Raw genomic sequence first — 15,464 nt, 5'->3', positions numbered from 1 at the left:
AGAGTTCTACAGTTCACAGAATGAGCGTGCCTGCAGGCCAGGCCGCAGCCATGAGGGACTGGCACCGAGCTCTTCAGCTGCCGTCCACTGGTCACAATCGCACCTCCTGCCAGCAGACTCAGACGGGCCAGTAGCTGGCTCCAGCCAAATCGCAGTGGAGCCACCCTGACCCTCCTCCAGAGACACCAAGGCTGCCAAAACGGCAGAGTGGGGTGGCGTGGGGGACTGGCAATGGGGGAATGTGCCTTTGATGTGGGGGTGGCAGAGGGCGTCTTCCTGTACTCAGCCTCTGTCTCAACAGCTCCAGTGGCTTCCTTCTGCAACACAGTGTGAACAGCAGGCTCACTTCTGGCCACTGGACAAATTCCCTTTTGCAGTGATAGCAAGGTCTGAATGCACTGTTAGGCAGGTATGAATTATAATTACAAGGAAATTATAACGGTGTCTCAGAGATTACAATAGCCAGGCTTAGCGAGACGGGAAGAATTAAGAATGAAAAAAGCTGTGAGACCTGACCATTAATTGAAATGTTAGTGAGTTTGAAGACTTTGTAAAAATAGAATGGATTTTTCTCCTTAGGCCGTGTACAGAGGAAAATGAAAATCAGAAGGTTTTTTTTTCACAGCGGTGGATATTAAGATACTTTAGCAGTGCTAGTATTCAGTGCCGAGTTCGTGATTCCTGTGCTGTGACATTCAGCTATGCTCAGTGCTCCTGGAGTTGCTTGTCTGGACATTCCTGTGTTGCGGTATGACTTGACGACATGTTTCCACGCGGAGCTCCGGCTCCGGCTCCGGCTCCTGGGAATGCCCCCGCAGGATGCTTCTGCTCCCTTGGCCTGGACATCAGTTGGGAGCTGGGCCTGTTTTTCTAGCCATATCTTTTTCTGCCCACTGCTTTGCCCTCTCTGTCTCTCCCTCTGATGTCACAACTCAGACTTCAAGCACTTAAGTTATTCACTAGACAACAGAAGACAACAGAAATTCATCAGATACAGAATAGTAACGAAAATGACAAAATCAGATACCTCTCATCTCCTCTCATTCTTCATTGTTAGTAAAAAATGGTGGCTGCTAAGTTTAGTTCCTAAAGCTGGACAAACAAAGTGCTCTGCCATTAGCCCAAATGTATCACCTCTGTTTGTGCAGTTTCTCTATTCTTGCTCTCACAGTCTGTCTTTTGTATCCCCACAATGCCATTGGGAGGTATAAACACAGCCGTACAGCACTGCCACCAGTCCCCCTCACCCCATGACTCAGTCATTTCCATTTACCTTCCAGGCAGGATTAAAAAGATAAAATTTTGACAACACCAGTGGAGATCAGTCCTTCAAACCCACACGTACCATGTGATCTATAGTTTATCCCAACGTATGGAAAGCTTAATAAGTTTTTGTAGATTCTGCTCATCTAATATTAGAATGGACTCACAACTTGTTCATTTGTGGACCATAAACACAGAACATATTTCATTTAATTGATTAAATTCAAACAGCTAAACATGAACGATGACTGAACATGAATATTGTAACATCAAAATTCTTTAGATTATGGTTTCAAAGATGCTGTTTCCCAAGAAACAGAACAAGAACATTTAGGGTGTAATTTATATTTGTAAATTGCATTCAGAGTTCGTATGGGCACACAATTATATCCATATGTATAAAAGCAGTCTGGCGGGGAACTCAAATGCTGGCAATCAGCACAGCAGCCCAGACACAGGCAGCCTGCTTGTGCTTGTGTCTTGACATGGTTCTCTAACACCTTGATTGATTTCAGTTCTCGAGACCAAAGCCTTGCATATGCATGTGTCAATTACCAACTGCCCCCAGGATAGTTTTTCAACTGTGTGACCTGTCGTATGGTAACATGGCACAGACCTGCATAACCTTTTTAATCAAATAAGTTTTTCAGTATTCCTGATATCATTAGAATTAGCACGTGTTTTGCAGATCTACCTTTAAAAAACACAAAGGTTCCACTCCAGGTAATTCAGGTTACTCATCTGTCTAACCTCTGTCATAGCTGTTATACAAATGCACAACACTACTGATGCCTTTACAAACCTGCCGTAGGAACAACGGAGGCCATCTGACAACAATTTGTAGAAAATGAGGTGGAAAAAGGTATTAGGAATTATGATGCTGTCTTGTTCCTTCGCCAGCATCCACTGGGATGACTGTGTGTGGATTTGGCTCTTCTGCATGTGGAATTTTTGATTGGCTTTGACATTTCTAAGATGATATCTGATTGGCTCTGACATGTCTCCCTGTGCTCATTCCAGGTTAGTGAATTCTGATGGGTGTGGCTCTACTCTATCCTTGTTATGGGGGGCGCTGACCCATGCCGAGTGGGAGATTTGTCTCCAGAAATTTCTGCCAGAAAAGGAATGTTGTCAGTGTTTTCTTTTTTCACTGAGGTTGGCACTTCATCTGGCCAGTGAGAGTCTTTCTCATCTGTTGCTCTTTCGCTCTGGCCCTACTCTGCTCTTCAGTAAGGTTCTCTCACCATTGAAACATCTTTAACCAGAAGTGAGATCATTTTAATGATCTGATGTTTCTCCAGGCGAGGTATAGATGACAATGTCTTCCACTTTGAGTGCCCGCTTTCCATGTTTAAAATGCTTAGTGTTTTATCAGTTGTGTTGCATTAAAGACAGTGAGCAAGAAGTTTTTTGGGGGGGGGGGGGGGGATCTGGGGGCATGTTCTGTTTGGATTAACTACTATTTTGGAATTTTGGCAAATTAAGTCTCGCACAAGAATCTCTTTTTCCCCCAGAACAGTCAGTAAAACAGGTCTTGGTGTCGCCTTGAGGCTTGGCATCCGTATTTGAGTGTTTCTGCTTGAGCATGAAGTCCCGCAGGAGCCCTCCATGTGTGACCTACCTGTAATAGCATCCTGCTGTGATGTAATCATTAACAGGACCCGCACTTAGGGGCACACAAGGCCTCTGTAAGGTTTCCAGACCCTCAAAATAAAATGGAGCCTCCTTTTTTTTTCTAAGGCCAGAGCAAACTGTACATTTCAGCGGCTGCTGCTGATGACACATTAAACGTGCCATAGGCTGGGGGCCACAAACACACACATATGCTGAAGTCAGATGGTCTCCATGTGATTGGCACTGCAGACTCCCGCAGTCGCTGATCCTGCTATACTGTGAACTGGGGGTGGGAGTGGGGGTGGGGGGGGGGGGGCGCCCAGCATATGCCTTTCTTGGGTATACGACCCTGGGGCCGCGACGGCAGCACCCCGGTGCTATATGATTGGCTCGGGTTCAAATGGAAGCCAGTAACATTGCAGTTGTCTGTTTCCCAGGCTTTGCTGTCTTCATAAGATTCGTTCTTAATTTCTCATCTGCCGGAACCTGGCCATCACACCTGGTCTTAACAAGCCGGCTGAATTAAATACATTTTTAACAGTTTTTACATGTTTTACTGTCACAATGTTTCACTGACACAGTGTGTTATAGTACATTTTGCAGTGTTTCTGTAATTATTTTCATGGTCTTAATTGCACATAAAGAGCAAAACGTCTAATCTTATGTAATAATGTAATCGGTTGTCCCACCGGGTAGCTTGGTGTCCTGGTGAGTGATGCTGCTGCTTTATGCTGCCTGGCTTGGGGATTAGGGTCCTATCTCTCCTGTGTGTGTCTGTGGGGGGCAGAGGGGGTGTTGGGTCCTACCTTATGATGTGAAATCAGACCTGCTGCAGCCTAAATTTACATTTATTTACCCAAATCTGAATGTGGTAACCTGAACTTGAACTTTATTACCTGAAAACCAGAACCTGAATTTGATGGCGTTTACCTGAACTTGAATTAAAGAAACCGAATCTGAATTTATTACCTGAACTTGAATTTATGTTGCTTGTGAGGTGGTAATAAAAATTCAAGTTCAGGTTGTAAAATTCCGGTTGAAATAATTTGGCTAAGCTAAAGAAATTCAAGTTCAGAAAAAATGGGTAAACATCCAGGACACTCAAAAGGAGCAAAGGAGCGTAGATCTAATCGAGCACAATCCTGGCCAATCACCAGACAGGTCACCAGTTACTTGGGACGGGGTTTTCTACATCCACTACCTTAATACATTGCTTAAATACCAAGATATAGTTTTTGATCTATATTGCCCAGCCCTACGGACCATACAGAGGAGAGCAGGGACATGCAGTATTGCCAAGTCAGGAAGTGAGAAATAAACAGTGAGATCTGTTAGTTTACTTTTTTGGTAGCTGTCTGTGACTATGTATACATGCCATAACCCAATGAAGATGTTCTGGTGTGTTCTTAATGAGCTAGTCATGTAAACGGAACAATTGGGTTATTAAAAACACATGTAAACACCTTAATGCGGTTATCACATGTAAACACCTTAATGGGGTTATCACATGTAAACACAATCATAATCAGCTAAAACCAGGACATATGCCATCAGCTTTAAACACTCATATCTCATAATAAGAACTGAACTCCTAATATGAAACTACCTGCTGACAATCACTAGCCTCAGAACTATGGTTCACCTTGGGTGGCGGTGGGGTTGGGTCCTACTTCCTCTCCTAATGAAACACATGAAAATTCCTTCAAAATGTATATATTTATAATCTTTCAGTCTTTCTGTTCAATGCTATTGTTTATGTTAATGAAACACTGGACAGTGAGCAGACATATTTGTAAGCGGTGGGGAAACAACATACTAGTCCTGAGACTGTTACACCTCTTTATTGTGTAAAAATGAAGTTGTTGCATTTGCCCACAGTAGAATGCTGAATTGGGGTTGCCAGATGATGTCTCACGATGCTGTTGCAATGCGGCGCGTTTCCTCATTGAAATGTGCATCAGCTCCTTTGTGTTGATCTCCTGAAGCAGACATGCGGCTCGCTGGTCCCGCTGCCTGGGGGCAGGCAGGCCGCAAGCGGGCAACGTGCTCATTCCATCGACTCCTCGGAGAGACAGCGAGGCGCGGATGCAGATTGGCTAATCCTTTCACAGTTTACTGCCAGCTTTGAACCCAGCCAAGTGTTGAAACCGGACCTGCTGGGGGGGCAAGTAAACAGGTGAGAAGAGTGGTGCTGTATTCCTGAGGAATGCAGTGATGGGAAGAGGATGCAGATCGGGACGGTAGATGTTCTGGGGCCACAGGGTGTGGCGATTAACCCCACTGGACCGCAAAGTCACTGCCTCCGACTCTCCATGCAGTTCCAGCCCCTGTCGTTACGGGTGGTGTTGGGGTGCAGCTCTGCCAGTGTTTGCTTTTTGTCAACATACTGCATCCTTCAAACCAGGTGCTTCATGGAGACAGGTGCCCCCCCCCCCCCCCCCCCACACACACACACACACACACACAACTAAACAATATCCCAAAAAACACATGAAATGACAAGAAGTAACATGGTTTCGCAGAAATACATACAGCAGGAATCATCGCCAGCCACACAGGAAGTAAAAACTAGATTTAAAACTGAATTTAATAAAATCCTGCATTACAGTTAAAAGTTATGAAGGTGCTAAAGTTAAAGCTGAATGCCAATTAAGTTGAACTTTTTATAGAAATGAACTTCAATTCTTAAAGAAGTTATCAACAATTATACATTTGTTCAAGTTAGTGATACATTTGTTCACCACAGCATGAACCCTGAATCCAGTAGGTTAACATGCTGTCTGTGAACCTCACCTCATTGAAGAGTGTTCAGTAACAGCTTCTTGCTGAATGTAGTAATGTCAAAAAATATAAAAAAATGTCCCAAATATCCAGAGAGTTTTTGATCATTTTTTTATGAAAACACAATCTGGAGTCACTGTGAAGGTATCAATCGCTTAATGAAATATTCCTCACTCATTGTGTTTTTGTCTTGTAATGGTTACTATTTACTGGATCTCAAATGCCTGTTTGTCTTGTCCATTTGTTGTTCTTCTCTTATTCTGCCAGAGAAAAGATCATCTTGTCTAAAATATTGATCCTCATTACTCAGCCAAAGCTGAACGTATTAGTTTTTGGGATTATCCTGATCAAACTCTTGATTTAATATTCCTTTGCGCCAAACTGATGTCTTGGTGCTGAAATGTCAGAAAATGCCACTGTGAGCAATGCATCGGGAAAAGGTTACATACGTAACCTCAACTAAAAACTGATTCAGGGAAAATAAGACTGAGACCTGATTAACAGAGAATGATCACATTTTGGTCTAAAGCTCGTTATCTGTGACAGTTCCACAAACGAAAGGGATGCAGGTGAATGATAATGCTTACATCCGCCAGTATAATAATATTTTACTCCAATGAAACACTTTCAGCAAAATAATATAGGGGAGCCCATATTTATAATTGTTTAAGAAATGGTTGACTCAATATACACAATAAAGAACATACTGTATACCTACGATTTATTATGCGGTATGTGCTCTCAGGTTAGGAGAAACAGCCCAGGCTAATTATTGTATCGATACAACTTCAAATTCACTAGAGTAAATAGTATCTTTAGCAGTCTCAATATGCCTAACAACACAGTAAAACACATTGTTAAGAGTTCACTGGTCAAATAATTTTGGAATAATTCCAAGAATGGGAATATGTGATTTATAATTGTACCAACTTCGTCTTTGATGCAGACAAAGGGTATTTACTGCATCTCAAATGGTGCTGCCAAACCTGACTTTTGATACCAACCAGTCTTCAGTTTCTCTGGACTTTCCTGTAGCTCACCGGATTAAAAGCCAAATGTCATCCTGGCATTTGGATCATATTTTCCTCATTAACTAGTTGGCTAGATTAAATTATCCAGAGATTAGTCTCTATTTCAGAGTTATATTTATTTTTAAGTAGAACAAATAATCCAGAAGGTTATATATTTCTGCAGCGAAGTTGAAAGAACATGACATCATCAGTCACTGTCTTGGTTGGGTAATGACAACATTTTGGCTGAGATCAGTGGCTCTTTTCCTTTGACCAGCGTCACAGTTGATTTCGAATGAGCGGCCTATTCTCATGCTCTTTGTAACTTCTTAGGTTTGGAAGCCCCCTTCTGTAGAATCTCATGTTTATGAAGTCACGCTTGATAAATGAACCCCCACCCCCCTGCCCTGCACACTGGGGAGGCCTCGATGGCGGCCACTTGTGCTACGCCCCTGAATTCCTCAGCGACGCGGGTGCGAGTCTTAATGCCCCTTTACAACGCACGTAATCCCCCTGTTCCCAATTTCACGCACGATTTATAAACAGCTTGTGCCAGGCGGTTATTTTCACAACCTTTTCTGACTAATATCCTGAAACCTGACCCCCCCCATACACTCCTTATCCCAGGGTGGGGCTATGCATGCTTTTTCCAGCCCACTCTTGTTATCATTTATTTCTGCCAGCGGAGTCTTGTTTAAGGTCAATGATAATCAAAGAAATACTTGATTGGGTCTGTGAGTGCCGATTGCGGATCACCACGTTTATGGGTGTGAAGGCATGCTGGATAATATTAGGCCAGTGTTGAAGCAAGAGCAAGAGATAGCGCTGCACTAGTTATCTTATATATATCTTTATTAAATACACTCCTTCACAAAAATATGTGATATGCATAATGATATTCACCTGCATGAAAATTTATACAAAGAAACACAGATAAAAAAAAAAAAGCTTCTATATTAAAGCAGGATAATGAGGCCTTTGGGGATGGAAGCAGGGTTATGTGGCTGCAGATATTAACGTTATAGGCTGCCGATTGCATGCAGACAGTTATTAATTTATCTTCATTATTAAGATGAACACAGTACTTCAGACCACTGTATACGAGGTCTAGAGGTTAAAGCTAGTTACCCCCCCCCCCCCCCCCCCCGACTGTGACGGTAGTGAATGGTCTGCAATTACCTTACGTTATTACTACGTTATTTTTATATGTAGTATGTGATGTGTTACCCCTATAATATGTGAAGAAAGTTTATATATATGTGATTTCCCCCACTGTTTGTGAAATGACAGTATCTCTGATTTCCCACTTCGCTTGTGAAGGCAGTTTATAATCTGTAATTTCCCCCAATGTAGACTGTGGCTCTGATTCTTTCCAACTGTCTTTGGCATTGGTCTGTATTTGTGATTTCTTCCTCTTAATTAAGGCAGCCAGTATCTGTGATTTCTCCCTGTTTAATAAGGCAGTGTGTAATTGTGATTTCTCCATGCTTAAGACAGTCTGTGTCTGCGATTTCTCCCTGTTTATTATGGCAGTAATTTCTGCTTGTTTATCATAGTAGTCTGTATCTTTGATTTGTCCCTCTTTATTAAGGTAGTCTGTATTAGCAATTTCTCCCTGTTTATTCTGGCAGTATGTATCTGTGATTTCTCCCTGTTGATTAAGACACTGCATATCTGTGATTTCTCCAGGTTTATTAAGGCAGTCTGTAGCTGTGATTTCTCCAGCTTTTATTAAGGCAGTTTGTAGCTGTGTTTTTCTCACTGTTTATGAGGGCAGTCTGTACCCATCTGTTTGTGGTAGCACTCAAAGTGTTTAATTGCACCGCCACCTTCCCCCACCCCCCCCCATGACTGTGACAGCCCTGTGCTTTCAGTGGACACCTCTACATACCAACACGGTTTTCAATGCCACCGCCCCCTGTGAGTCACCGCTGCGTCAAGTGAGAAGCGCACAATTAACGCACGCCAGATTGTGCTGCAAAGTCTTCACATTAACAGCGTGCGCCCAGGTGACCAGGCCCTGTGTGGGCTTTCAAAACCCAAGCAAGACAGGGCAACATACCCCGCAGAGCACGCTGACATGATTATCAAAAAAAAGCACACACACAGACTGGAAGCTATAACAATTTATCAGGGCCAATTGAGAGCTAATTAAGCTTCACACGACAGCTATCCTTCTAGGCAAATGGTGCCCATTCTCTTCTCTCCGTCCGCTGAAGTAGGCCTGCCTTCTTTAATTGTAGTGCTGTGCTTTTCAGAGGACTAAATTGGGCAGAATGCTTCCGCTGATGAGCAATTACAGAGGTAATATATATTTCATAAACTCATTTTCCGAAAAATCAGAGAAAATTGCTATCGTAAGAACGTCTTCTTTCAGAAAATCTGGAAGGGGACTGTATGCTCCATAGAGAGTATCAGAATTGAGAGTTTCAAGTCGATGCACAATTTCTGGGATTCTGTCTTCAAAAATGAAATAATTTCTTAACAATTACATACAAAGGTCTTTGTCCTGTCTCCAATTGAATAATTCTTAAAGTTTGCTTTTAATATACATTGTTTACTATGCTGTTTGAGTCAGATAGTATATAATATTGCATTTTCAGTTTCTATATCACCATTATTTTACACGCATGCATTTTAAAAATTGACTACGTTGATTAGTTGTTTTCTATCTAATTTCAGCCTGTTTACATTAATGTGGGCAGCACATTTCATTTCATTGCTAAGCACACATGGAGACCAATAGCCTGTGTTCATTCTCGTGAAGATTTACAAGAGAACCTGCATAAAAGAAGCAAACTAATGCAACATTCTCCATTCGCATTAGATACCTTGATTCTCCTGCTTCACTCATCTTGGCTTTAAACATTTGCACTAAGCTTCTTCATTCCTTCGCACTTTGAATCATGTAGTAACTTGGGCCAAATATACATAATTTAGGATAATATATACAGACGCTGCCCAGGTTATAATGGTCCATGTTACGATATTTCAACTTTACGATGGGTATGATTATTCAATAAATTACATGAGATATTCAACACTTTATTATAAAATAGGCTTTGTGTCAATGATTATGCCCAACTGAAGGCTAATGTAAGTGTTCTCAGCATGTTTACGGTAGGCTAGGCTAGGCTATGATGTCTGTTAGGTTAGGTGTACTGTATTGACATGCATGTTCGATATTTTTGCCTCACGATAGGTTTATCGTATTTTTATTGTTTTATTTGATAACTTGGTGAGACACACCGTACAGGTTTATCCCCCAAGGTCTAAAACACAGAAAGTACAGCAAATAAGCACTGGCTGGGTGTTTGGCCGCCCAGGTGAGCCTGAGTGTCTGGCTTACGGCAGTCAGATGGTTCAGCTGCTCTGATCCTTTCATGTCTGTCCTTCCATTTCCATCTGCTGGGGAATGCTGGAAGCACTGGCCTGACTCTGTGGCTGCTTAAATGTTGTGAATGCATACTTATCTGCGGGTTGTGTACTTCTGTGCTCTGTCCTTCTGTGCCGCTGTCTGTAATTTGCCGCCGTCCTTTGTAGACGTGCAGGCGGGGGGGTTAGGGTCCATCTGTCCCTCTGTGCTGCCCCTGACCACAGAGCCGGTAGAGCTGCGCGTTTAAGGAGATAATGACAGACAAAGAGTGGCCATCTCTGCCGGATCCCCCCCATTCAGAGGCCCAAGCTTCCCTCGGCTTCCTCACAAAGCCGCACGGCTTCCTTAGCTGCCCCCCCCCTCCACCAGCCAAACACATGCCCCCCATCAAAAAGCCACTATTCAGCATGCAACAGCTTGGCTGTGCGCTACCTGGTGCTGGGGGTGCTTGTCTGGGTCTCTGTGTTTGACTCTTTAAGAAACAAATTGCCTTTTTGTGAAGTGGATTTAGGATGAATCAAATACGCCAGTTGGCCCTGCTGGTTCCTGGTTCCTGGTCATTTTATGGGTTTAATTATGGTCCTGAACATTACGGATGGGTTACAGGTCACATCATGCATTATTTATCAAACGTACTTGATGACTGACATCTCACTTTCTGTGCAATACTACATCTGAATGCTTTTGTTACCCCGGTGAAACCACACCTAGAATTCAAGACCCAGCTGCTATTCTAGACCCTACACTGCTATGCACTTTCATCACTTGTTCAGTTTCCTAAACACTTATGCCACCTGCTGGCCCCCAAGGCATGTCAACGCTCTCATTTTTAATCCAATTATCCCCGTCCTTATGGGTGTGTGATTCTCCAATTTTCCTGGGCTTGCAAAACTCCACAGCCTTTGGTTCAGTATGTTCCAGCTTCTAAAAACTCATCTCGGTTGTGTACAGGTTCAGTGTCTAAATTTACTCTGTGTGTGTGGGGAAGGGCTTGAGGACTGGTTGTGACTGGTGACCCTTGTCCTGAAAAGAAAAAAGAAAAAACGGCGTGCTTTGGTGTGCTGAATTCCGTTTCTGATTTAAGCATATCCTTATCCTCAAATGTGGATTTTACTGAGCCGAAAGGTTGATCATCAATCCCTGGGCCCCTTCATTTGCAATGGAAACGACATGTTTCAGAGCCAGGCTCAAATGAAATGTGCAGCAGAGCGCATACAGCTGTTCACGATGGAAAAATGAATCGAACAAATCTTGACAGACAGCCTGACTCCCTTGGAAGATGAGAAGATGAAATATTTTGCCCGCAAATGCATGTGTCAAAAAGTCTGATCCTTTGTGAAATTAGATGGCCGTCGTCCCATCTGTCTGTAGATAGGTGTGTGAGTATGAAGGAGACTTCTTACTCTGTTTCAAGTATCCAAATTTCAGCTGCAATCTGATGACTTAAGAGAAAATCTTTTTTCTTGGGATATGTGGAACTCAACCCACAGTCAGTGGAGGGAAATGACAGAACAGGAGGAGCTAACATTGTGTGGACATGAGACAGTGCTGTGTTAGTTTGTGGATTTCGTCATGTGTTTTATATTTATCTGCTGAGTCGATAAAAGCCTGGTGCCATGTTTTATGTTTGCTTGCTGCACCGATCGAAGCAACTTTCTGCATTTCTGCTCGTTATCAAATGAGCATGAAATAGTCTCCCCCTCATTAGTCACGCATAATTAATAGAATTCCCTACAGACAGGAACATCTGCTTATGCAATGACTATAAATTTTGTTTTTTAATTTGAAATGTTTGGGTTTTCCTTTGGGTTCCCTCCAAAAATGCGTAATTCTTCCCACATTCTGGAGTGCATCAGTGGTGCACGAAACAAGCGAATAACTGTTTGAACCTAAAAAGACAAACAGGAGAGTTGCAAGTCAATTAAAGCTCTTAGTGAAGGCATTCCAGATGTAGAAACCATCTGTTTGTCTTTTTTACAGTTTCAGAATTTCGGGCTGGGGGGTGGGGGGCAGTTTACTCGGTGTAGGTTGTGTACCTCTCTCGACACAGCTCCTGCACCTTGCTTCCAGCTGTGTATAAGTAGACCTGTGTATAATCTGAGGCAAGCACAGATGCGCACTCACACCCAGACACACAGAAGCATCTGTGTATACACACAATTACATTTCAATTTATGTGTTTTGAAGATGCCTTTCTTCAAAGTCATTTACAGGTCAATGCAAATAATAACACTCTAGGCAACTAAGAGATGAAAATAAGGATATAGTCAGAAAATGCAATAATATTTCTGCAAAATAACAGTAATATTACAATAAAAGCAAAGTATAAAACACTGATACATTTAAGATTTAAGGTACAATTTCCTCCTATTCTAGAAGTCTAGAAACATGCAGTTTAGTGTCTCAACATTGCATTTCTCTCCATGTGTTTAGACTGATTGGTTATCAGTGCTTAGGAAAAATTGATGGATAAATTATAGACAAATATTCAAGGAGCTAATCCTTTTTTACAGTCACACATTCAGCAACATGCATTCACACGCGTCATCACAATCACACGTAAACGCATCCGCATACTTACCCATGAATACAAAAACACTAATTTAGCCTGAGTGCATATCTGTTAAGTAATTGGCCTCATCATTGAATGTGTTACATTCTAACAATAAAATTACACAAGTATCAATGAAATAGTTCATTGACGTTTTTATTACGGAATTGCATTTGCAAAATGATGAATGCAACCAGACTGCTGCTTGCCATGACTTCATACAGTTATGGGTGTAACGCCTTAACTCCTCCAGCATGCTGAGTGAATTGACTGGAACATTGAGTCTGAACGGACCATGTCCGAGGCCTCAGGTGCTGCAGCAGCTGCAAAGAGCTGTGGCCAGAAGGTGGTCGGCACCTGATATGAGAATGACCCAGAAGCCACCTGTGGTGAAAGAAGCTGTCAAGCTGATGGAGGTAATGCAGGCGGAGGGACCTCCAGCTGAAAGGTGCAGACAGGCTAAAAAGGCCATAGAGAAGGCAGTGGCAGAGGAGAAAGCTCATGTAGAGGTGAGATCTTACACAAGCTGAAGTTGGGAAGTACTGACCCATGGTGGAGGGTGGACTGTGCTGGTGTACTGAACCCGGTGGGTATGTCCTTTAACTAGGAGGCAGTGTCTGAAACACTGGGTGCATCAGAGTCACTGCAGTTGAGGTCACTATGGTGGTCTTAGGCCTGCATAGAGGAAAGGCTCAGATTCAGTGGGTGCTTCCTTACCAATGGTTATGATTTATATGGCATATATCAAAAGAACAAGGCTGCAATTCTGAGCGGCTGAAATCAGGTTTCTCCGCTCCCCGTGATAGGGCGAGGAGTTTGGAGATCTGGAGACACCTCGAAATAGAGCTGCTGGTCCTCTGGATTGAGAAGTCTTAGCTATGGTGGGTAAGGGCGTCTTATAGCAGTGTCATCTGGACAGCTCCCAAGGGCTGTGTTTCTGGGACGTCCCACAGGGCGACAGTCCTGGAGCAGACCCAGGACACGCTGGGGAGATTATGGTGGTTAGCTTAGGTATCGCAAAACAACGAGCAAGAGTCTGACACTATGGAAAAAGATATCTGATCAGACCTGCTCAGCTCCGCTACCGGAATCGTGGGAAAATAAAGATGAGTTTTATCAGATTGCTGGGCTGATGCTACTTGCAACAAAGCAGTTATAAATATGACCTTTGGAACAGCTTCTATTTTCTCATTAACACGTCTCGTCACAAGTGTACCCATTGTTATTTAACTGAGCAATGGCTATCGTCCGGATCAGCACCCGCCTGCCCTAACCTTTCGTGTCTCCACCCCTTTTGGCCAGCAGGCATTGCTGGCCATCCTGTTCTCCCTGTGCCCAAGTCCTTCGTGTGTTTCCCCAGCTCCCCGGATCGCTGCGTGGCGCCAAGGGCTGAGCATGCGGCTACTAATCTGTCAGTCGTGTGTTTGTATTTAGTAGATTTGTTCCCTAGTGTTTCATTTGAATTAGTTCTTGAGTTTTGTGGTTTCCAATGTTTTTTTTGTTTTTTTTTGCTTTGTGCCCTTGGTTTTGTTTTACCTGCATTTGTTATTTCCCTAGTGTTTGGATTTTGTTTCCTAGTTTCTGAGGTCCTTGATTTAATTATTATTAGTTTCACCTGTTGCCCATTTCCTTGTTGATTGTTCTCACCTGTCCTGTGTTTCCTTGTTAACCCCCCGTATTTAAGTACCTGATCCTGCTCTGTTCCTGCGTGGAGTCATTCCCTGATGTTGACTGTGATGTTGGTTATTCTGATTTGCTGTGTGCTGTGTTTGCCTCCCTGCCTGTTCTCTGCTTTACCAGTTTCCCTTTGTAGATCTTTTTTTTTTTTTTTTGTTCTGCTAGTTATTCCGTTCCCCTGTTTAGTTTTGACCCCTGGTGGTCCATTTTGTTTGTAGTGTTCAGTTCTGTAATAAACCTCTGTTGTTCTTGTGGAGCCACAAGTGGATCATCACCTTCCTTTCCTGTACCTTAAGTAATTACTGCCTTGTTTGTATTTTCATTTGCCTATCCTACCGTCCCCTCTTCACATGGTTCTCTCCCATCTCTCAGCACAAACATCATTGATCACATACAAAACATTTGATAATTTATACTTCCACATTTTGTCTACACGTACAATATACTATAATTTTTTATCACTTTGTTGTAACACAGTTGTTTGGCAGCGGAATACCATTGATCAGAGCCAGGCCTTGAAATCCTGAAGCTCTCCGCAGATACCAAAGGAATGTGACACATCGTCAAAATGAACACCGCACACGTTCCCACTGGCAGCACACAAACTATGGCAGTTTTATGGAAGATCCAGCGTCACAAGAGGGTTGAGGGTGTCCCACCTGCACAAATAAAGCCCTCCTGCCATGGGACTGTTTATTGTGCTAACAAGTCTGCTTGTGATGCCTGAGCTCAGTCAACAAAGTGCAAGCTGCTTGCTCTGTGTCCTCCTTAGTCTGCGGCGCCTTCGAAATCACCCCACAGCAGCACCGCCAAACACGCAACGCGCTCACACACACACTTCAGTTTTTGTGTCCATATATCCCACTGTTTACCTACCTCTAAGAGCTCAGAATGTCTATTACCATTCATTTATAGCTCAGAAATAGAATGGTCTGGTGTAAGAAAGAACGGGACCAGTTCTTTTGCTTCCTACAGAATATACAGTGTTTTCATTTTATGTGCTGAACGACATTTCAGGTCTGCCGTTATGGAAGAAAAGATTTCCCCATGGGCAAAAGTTATAGGAGGCTTCGGAGGTTACGGAAACATGTGGAAAAGATTCCAGGTGGAAACTGTAAGTTATTTACCGTTCCAAACGAATCTGTTTATATGATGTTTTAAAAGATTTTGTTGGCCAAATTACTGTAAAAGG

This window comes from Paramormyrops kingsleyae, chromosome 9 (genome assembly GCF_048594095.1).
Source record: "Paramormyrops kingsleyae isolate MSU_618 chromosome 9, PKINGS_0.4, whole genome shotgun sequence".
Taxonomy (NCBI): domain Eukaryota; kingdom Metazoa; phylum Chordata; class Actinopteri; order Osteoglossiformes; family Mormyridae; genus Paramormyrops; species Paramormyrops kingsleyae.
This window is presented reverse-complemented; position numbering follows the sequence as displayed.